Source organism: Xyrauchen texanus, chromosome 48 (assembly GCF_025860055.1).
Source record: "Xyrauchen texanus isolate HMW12.3.18 chromosome 48, RBS_HiC_50CHRs, whole genome shotgun sequence".
Classification (NCBI taxonomy): Eukaryota; Metazoa; Chordata; class Actinopteri; order Cypriniformes; family Catostomidae; genus Xyrauchen; species Xyrauchen texanus.
The window spans coordinates 10,147,259-10,154,987 of NC_068323.1; positions in this window are offsets into that span (position 1 = coordinate 10,147,259).

The following is a 7,729-nucleotide window of genomic DNA, read 5'->3' on the forward strand; positions in this document are numbered from 1 at the left end:
AAGGAAATTGCTCAGAAGAGAACAGAGGAATGAGCAGCTGGTCTTTTTTGCATGTCTGTAGAATAAATGTGCTCATTTATTCATGATGAGATTAGGGAATACTTTAACAATTCAAAGTCTGAGTCTTGCATTGTAAAGTCATTTTCATGTCTTTCATTTGCAACTTGTTTGCAACAGAGAGTGTTGTGATGTGAGTCCAAGTCCAGTCTTGATATGAAGCTTCAAAATAACTAAAAGCCACATTATTCATAAATATGGTGATTCGTTTTTCATATTTGTTTGCAGATGATTATTTTCATTTCCTACAATCATTACCGGTAATACAGGCATTGCTACTTTTTTACACCTTCCTGACATTTTCTTTGAGCAAATCAAAAAAGATGCTTATCTCATATTCAGCATTCCCCTATTCTTTCTCGGAAAGTTCATCATCTGCTCCTATATCTTGGCATCTTTCTGCTGTTTTATAAAGCTGTCCACGGTCTAAATACTGACAAATATCCAAATATGAAAAACAAATTGAATTTCTTTCGGAGGGAATTTACCTACAGCACAACACCCTAATTGTTTGTTTTTTAAAAGTTTAGAAAATGTTACCTTTTCTTTACTTTTGTACTTTATGTTTCAATAATTTCAGGAGCAGCAAGGCTGACAGACTTGTTTCCTGTGTGATTATAGAGCAGTTTAGTTTGCCCTATCGCTGCTCTGCACTATGTGTTTGTGTGAGGACGAAACGGCAAGGCGTTTTTGAGCTGAGATAGCACTGAGACAGATGTTTGTCTCTTCTTTCAATGACATATTGGGTTATGTTCTACTTCTCTCCACCTGCTCTGCAGAAACATCTTAGTGTCAGCATATGTTGGGGCAAAGAACTTGAAGAGAAAATGTTTTAAAGGTTAAAAGACCATCAAAAGAGCCTTTATAAGAATGGCACCCCAGATAAACTTTAATTTTGAAATTCTTGATAAATGTGTCTCGTTTTGGCACAAAAGGTTTATTAAAGATATAATTTCGGAACGCATATGGAACTCGTTGCCCTATTCAACAAGTATAACAATTTATTTGTAACTTTCCAACAATAGGGTTTGGCATCCCATTACTTCATTTAAAATAGACATAAATCTCATGGTGAGAGTCAGAGGAATATTTTTATAAATGTTTTTAACAGAGTGCATTATTAGGATAGGGTCAATTGCTTACGAAAGAGCTGTGTCTTTTGAAGTTTGTTGAATGATAGACAAACAGCTGCTCGGGTGGATTTCACCAGTTGGGCACTGTCGAAGTGAAAGTCCGGGAAAGTGACTTTGTGTTTCTATGAGATGGCACCACGAAGCGCCGTTCATCCACAGATCGTAAGTTTCTGGGTAGCACATAGACCTGAAGTAGTGAGTAAAGATAGGGGGGTGCGGAGCCAGTGGTTGTTCTGTAAATCCACCTTTTCACTGTCTCCGACATTCGCATTTGCTGTCGTAATTCTCCCCCTAGTGGCAGTTGTGATGAATTGTCATTTTGCTGACAATTGATTTTGTTAATTGAAGGAGAAACTACCAAAGGTTTTGCTTGTGCAGAAATAAATGACACATGTACACATTTAATCACTTGTTTACTGTAATTCCAAAAAAAAAATTGTGATATTTGCAATGAAAACAATCTTTTCTGAATTATTATTTGTCCAAAATACGGAAGTAGCAGGCATTAGGAAAATAGTCTTAGGACAAAATCTGTTGATATTTCTCACTTCACACTGATAGTTTTGCATGAATACATAACTTCCGGTCAGGTGTCAGCATGAGTTGAAATATTTTAACGCAGCCATGGCTCAAATCAGATCTGAAAATGTCACATCCGGAGATGGTCAGAACCACACGCAGCCCCTGTGCAACTCTCCATTGGAAATGAATGACTTCCGGTCTATTGTCTGTCATTTGTCAGATACAGTGAAAAGGTGGCAAAGGCACCTATAATGCACGATTAGTTTGAACATAAATGTGTATTAGCAGTGTGTGTACACAACCACCCTATAATGATAAAAGCCACCCAGTCCTTTGTTTTTAGTCCCCATTAATCATAAGCACTGTCTCAGAACAAGCCATTCACAGGTTCTGTACAAAGTGACGTCAATTTGTACAGGCCCCGCCCATGACAGTTGACGGACACTGCCGACAGACATGTTTGTTTGTCGAAGTTTCGTTATAGCGCATAGCGAACGTTGTAACAGTATTTGTGTGTGTGTGTGTGTGTGTGTGTGTGTGTGTGTGTGTGTGTGTGTGTTGCTCATCCATCATTGCAAACCTGCTGAAAAAACTTTACAACAAATAAATACATTTACCAAATAACCATTCAGAAACTTCCTGGTTCATTCTCAATGTTGTAACTTCTAACGGAGTCCCTCCCTTATCAGTGTCTGACTCCGGTTCAAACATATCGGGCTGAACACCACTATTTTCGCTGTCAGTCATATTGCTTATGATATCTAGTTATCCGAAGCAGAGATGTCAAAACTCCGCCCTATTCTGGATATGGGGCAGGGAGCACCAGCTCATTTGCATTTAAACATACACACACAGAAACCTCACTCTTTATTCCCACTCACAAATTGCCATTTTCAACATGGTATAATAAGTGATCTGTTGGGTATTTTGAGCTGAAACTTCACAGACACATTCTGGGGACACCAAAGGTTTAAAGTATGTCTTGTGAAAAGGGGCATAATAGGTTCCCTTTAAGCAAGCATCAATGCCTTGAAGCTAGCTCAAGCAACCATTGGCAGCCAGAGCAGTTTGATGAAGAAAGGGGTGACATGCACTCTCTTGGGCTCGTTGAAGTCCAATCATGTCGTTTTCTGGATCAGTTGCAGAGGTTTGATTGTATATGCAGGAAGACCTGCCAGAAAAGCATTGCAGTTGTCCAGTCTGGATAAAACGAGAGCCTGGACAAGGAAATGTGTTTCATGCTCAGAGAGGAAGAGTCTGATCTTCCTAATGTTGTACAAAGCAAATCTGTATGATTGGGCTGTCCTTGAAATGTGATCCAAGAAGTTAAATGGATCATCGAACACAACACCAACATTTGTAGCTGTCCTGGATAGTGTTATCATTGACGAGTCTAGTTGAACTGTGAAATTGTGATGAACCGCTAGGTCTGCTGGAACCATGAGAAGCTCAATTTTTGCAAAAATTACAACTATAAAATTATAGATTTGGTATAATTTAAATAAATATAATGTTGCATAGAAAGAAGCCAGCTTAAACACATCAAATTCCATTTTCTAAATTTTTACTCAAATTTTAGTGATGTCTAAATTCATCAAGCTCAACCATTCAACCCAGCATGGTCTCATGAAATTTACGTAAACATTGCAACATTTATCACGTGCTTCTTTGTAGTTTCCAAGTGAAATGTCCAGCAGGGGGCACCAAAACTGAGCAAAATAAGGTTGTGATCAGACTTGGTTTTTAAGGTGAATTTTAGATGGAGGTTTTAAATAAGTAAAACATACCCCTCTAACCTAAAACTTTAACCTAAACCTAACCAATAGTGTCCAAAAAGATAAATGCGAGTTTAACAAAACAGACATCCTTACCCTTACCAACACTTAACCTATATTGTTTTAAAATGCAAATTCAAAATAAAATATAATGAAGTCATTTACTGAAGCAACTTCATCATTTTGTGTAGTTTCTATGCCGCTTTCTATTTCGTGCTTCTTTGGATGGTCTCAAACTGCAGTCGTTGAGTCCAAAGTCCAACGCTCTTTCAAGTGAGCTAACAAACAAGTTAATGGTGTAGAAATAAGAGTGTATATGTAGGTGGCTCTGTAATGCAAGTGTAAAAATATATCGTTTTTGAAATGATGCGTGAAAGTATAAGTGTTTTTACATCATAACATAGCAGTAGGTGAATAATAGAGTGAAAAATATATTTTTTTAAAGTCATAATCAGCAATTGTACTCGTGATCTGTGTAACAATTAATAAAACGCACAGTTGTTGTAGCGCTTCTAGCGTTCGCAGCGAAACGTAGAAAGCAGCATGTAAAAGTCAGTTTGCAAAAATGTATATACAGTAACGTTCATTCTATGAGACCAGGTTGATTCAACCTCTTAAAAAAGTTATTGCACGAAATATGTGCAAGCAAATGTGTTTTTACTTTAATTAATGGGAAATACAAGTTTATCAATAACAATAAACCAGTATTTGGTCCCAAACTACCTGACACCTATTGGCTAAATCTGTAACCCTGATAAAATAAATAAATAAAATAAATAATCCTAAGAAATGCTATTAACTTTTGTTAATAAAGTGTTTATTATTTTGTCATTTTTAAATAATACTAATAATAAAGTTCTTGAAGGTTAAACATCTCATGGTAAGTGCCATCTAAAGTGGAATAGGAGAACCTTGTGCCATTTCTTTGATTAAAAAACTTGGTAAAAAAGTATTTAGCTCCGTCCTTCTTAAATGGATCCATCTTCCTCCCATACCCGTTACACCTGTCAGTGCCGTATGATTCTGTCGTCAAGCGGATTAATATTTACTAACCCAATCCCAAACACACTGTTCTGTTTTGCATTAAATCAAGCCTCCCTAATCCATGTCTGTCAAAAAATGGTGACATTTTGATTTATGAATGATATGCCCTTCACCTTTGGAAGGGGGATGGGGCATAAAGAGAGAAAAATATAAAGAAAGAAGGGAGTAGGAAAGAATGCCAGAGGTGTGCATTTATAAATGATAGCAGCATGAAACCATTAGTTGGATTTGATCTGAGCTGAGAGGCAAGAGTTTTAGGCAGGAGACAGAGAACTAGAGAGATGATCTATTTGGCAAGAGAGGTCATACATCATGGCAAAGGGGGCTAGAGTGATTTCTGCTTTGAGTGATGGTATGAGATAGTAATGGCTGAGTTCAACTATGCTCTTCGACTCATTTGAATGAAATTACTGGTTGAAGGCCCAGCCTTAAATTAAAAGCTGATATGTGTCCACAATGCCTGCCATCTCTTCTGCTTCGGTTAAATCCCATCAGTACGCTCATAACATTTCACCTACGCCCTCTCAGAAACACGTTTCATGATTAATTTCACAAGGGGCATGTAAATATATTGGAAACAAATAGCAAAACTGGTTACGTTTAGCTTGCAGAATTTTCCCCCATTCATCCATTATGCTAGGGGTGCTCATTACATCGATGGCAGGAGAAGACTAATTCATATTTATGAGGAAAGCCTTACCTAATTGGTTACAGTTACGATTATGTGTAGGGCTATAGTTTCTCCGACCAATCAGGTAGTGCTTTCATAATAAATATTACTGAATCGTTCAATTGGGTATAGCTTTCCTCATGAATATAAATGACTCTTCCCATGCCATCCTACATTTCAGAAACGCACTGTCTGACAGGCAGCTGTGTCTCCCTGTCTCTTGCTTTGTGAGAGCACTCACGGCAATGCGGATATGCACCTGTGTGATTGTCAAATACATTTCAAAATGACTTAGCGAGGTATAAAAACACAGCCAGTTATGTCTGAAGCAAGCGAAAAGACCAGGACAAAAAAAGCTGATTTGTATCAAAATATCAGACGTGCATTAAACTTGCAGAGTAAATGAAGCCTAATAGACCTGCCACTGTTTATGTCATTAATATTAACAACAATAACAGGAAAACAAGTAAACCATCCATTTCTCTAGACTGGATAACTTCAGTAGCTTTAAAATAAAATATTAATGTATTCATATTATAATCATACAGTGAAGACCTGTAATCCACGAGAATTTAAGAATGTTACTTGGATACTTGATACAGCTGTTAGAAATGTAAAGCTCTGTTTTCTTAATTTGTATATTTGTTCTTAATTTCTTATTGAATTCATTGTCTTTAAAAATTACTTGAGAACTTGAAACAATGTTTACCTAATTAACAAATGAATCAGTATTTGATTACTCTGAGAATCATCAAATTATTGAATATCAAACTACTGAAATATTGGTATCGAGACGACACTGCCTACAATGTATATTTACAGTACATTGTGCATGCTTGATCTTACTGTAATAGCATTTTGAAAAACTAGATCTTGTTTGTTTCATGAATCAAACTATATGTTGAATATTTTTAGAAATTAAGTTATTTTTTTCTGCGTACACAATCGATGTAGAACATTGCTCTGACCCACTGATCCAGAGTCAGCTTTTCTCATCCGATTCTCCCAGTTACACGGAGCAGTTCCGATGCATAAGTCAGTGAACTGAGCGAGTATTTCACCCTGTGTATCATGTCATGCCCAGTTGAAGACTAGTCTTATAATCCCTATGCCTAAATATGTTTACTAATTTTTTATGCAGTGTATAGTAACACATGAATCAATCCTGTTTCACTCAACCAAATGTTGACCTTATTTTACACTAACACTCATAATGTGCATGTGCTTTAGCGAGTTGATTGACAGGCAATGTCTGAATCTAAAAGTTGATTGGCTCTTTTACCTGTAAAGCAGGACTTCCTTTCTACAACCATTGACTGTTGGGTGCTAGAGCTTTTTGGTTGGGCGTTCCAATTTCTCCCATTCATTTAAATAGTAGTGACTCATCTCTCTCTGCTAAATAGTCTCTGGCCTCACACTCTATAGAAATACAATGCCCATCATCCACAACATCTCCTCCCCGAAGTTTTCACACTTTTACTCCTGAGTTCTCGCAATACAGGGACAGTAGAGGTGTTCAAAAGCAACACGTTACTTTATTTAAAAAGTAACTATAATATTTTGGTAAAAAAAAAAATATTGCTTTACATTACTCGTAAAGTAATCTGATTATGTAACACACGCTACTTTTATCACGTTGCCCCTTCAATGTTGATAAATCATTACTTTTTGATTTTATTAGCATTTTCTTTATGGTTACAACGTTTTTGAAATTGGTGTTGAATGCAAACACAAAACTGCTAATTGCTAATCATCACACTGACTAGCGGGAACTCTAAAACAGATAATGCACTTTGCCAATTATAACACATTTAAGCAAATTTGTTGAGCTCTGATGCATGTGAATGTGAAAACGTTTTCTTTTTAGAAATTGAGCTCATGCTCATGTTCAAAATTGTCCATTTAAATCAGTTTTACATAAGAAATATGTCCTTTGGATTTACCTACAAAAGTAAAACATTTTAATAATAACAATCCCATTTATTGACATTGATGGCGGGACCCAAACCATGTCTAGTTATCTGTATATCAGACACTCTTTTACTTGGGCCTGTAAGCAACTGCCTAGCAACCACCCAAACACCCTAGCAACCACACACACACTAGCAATACACTGGCAACCCTCTGAAAACTTCCTAGCATCCTGGCGATAAGTTTTGCACAGGCAAAAACCACTCTTATTTTCTTCAGAAAATGTAAAATTAGTTAACCAATACAATATAGTCCCATTGGATAATCAATAATACAATTTAGCTGAATGAGACAGCAAACTGAATGAGACCATTCCAGCTCAGTGTTGCTTCAGTAAACACAATTCACTGTCTTGCATTAAGTGCTAATTGAAACGCTTTAATTTACTTTCTAAACTGAAACACTTTTAAGAGTTTTTACTTGGTATTGACTAATTGTGTGTTCACCCTGACATTATATCAGTAACCAGCAGTCAAATCTGCTATTATCTGAAATGACAACAGCAAAGAAAACAAAGATATCTCAAAAGGAAACTCAGTTCGAATAATAATAAAAAC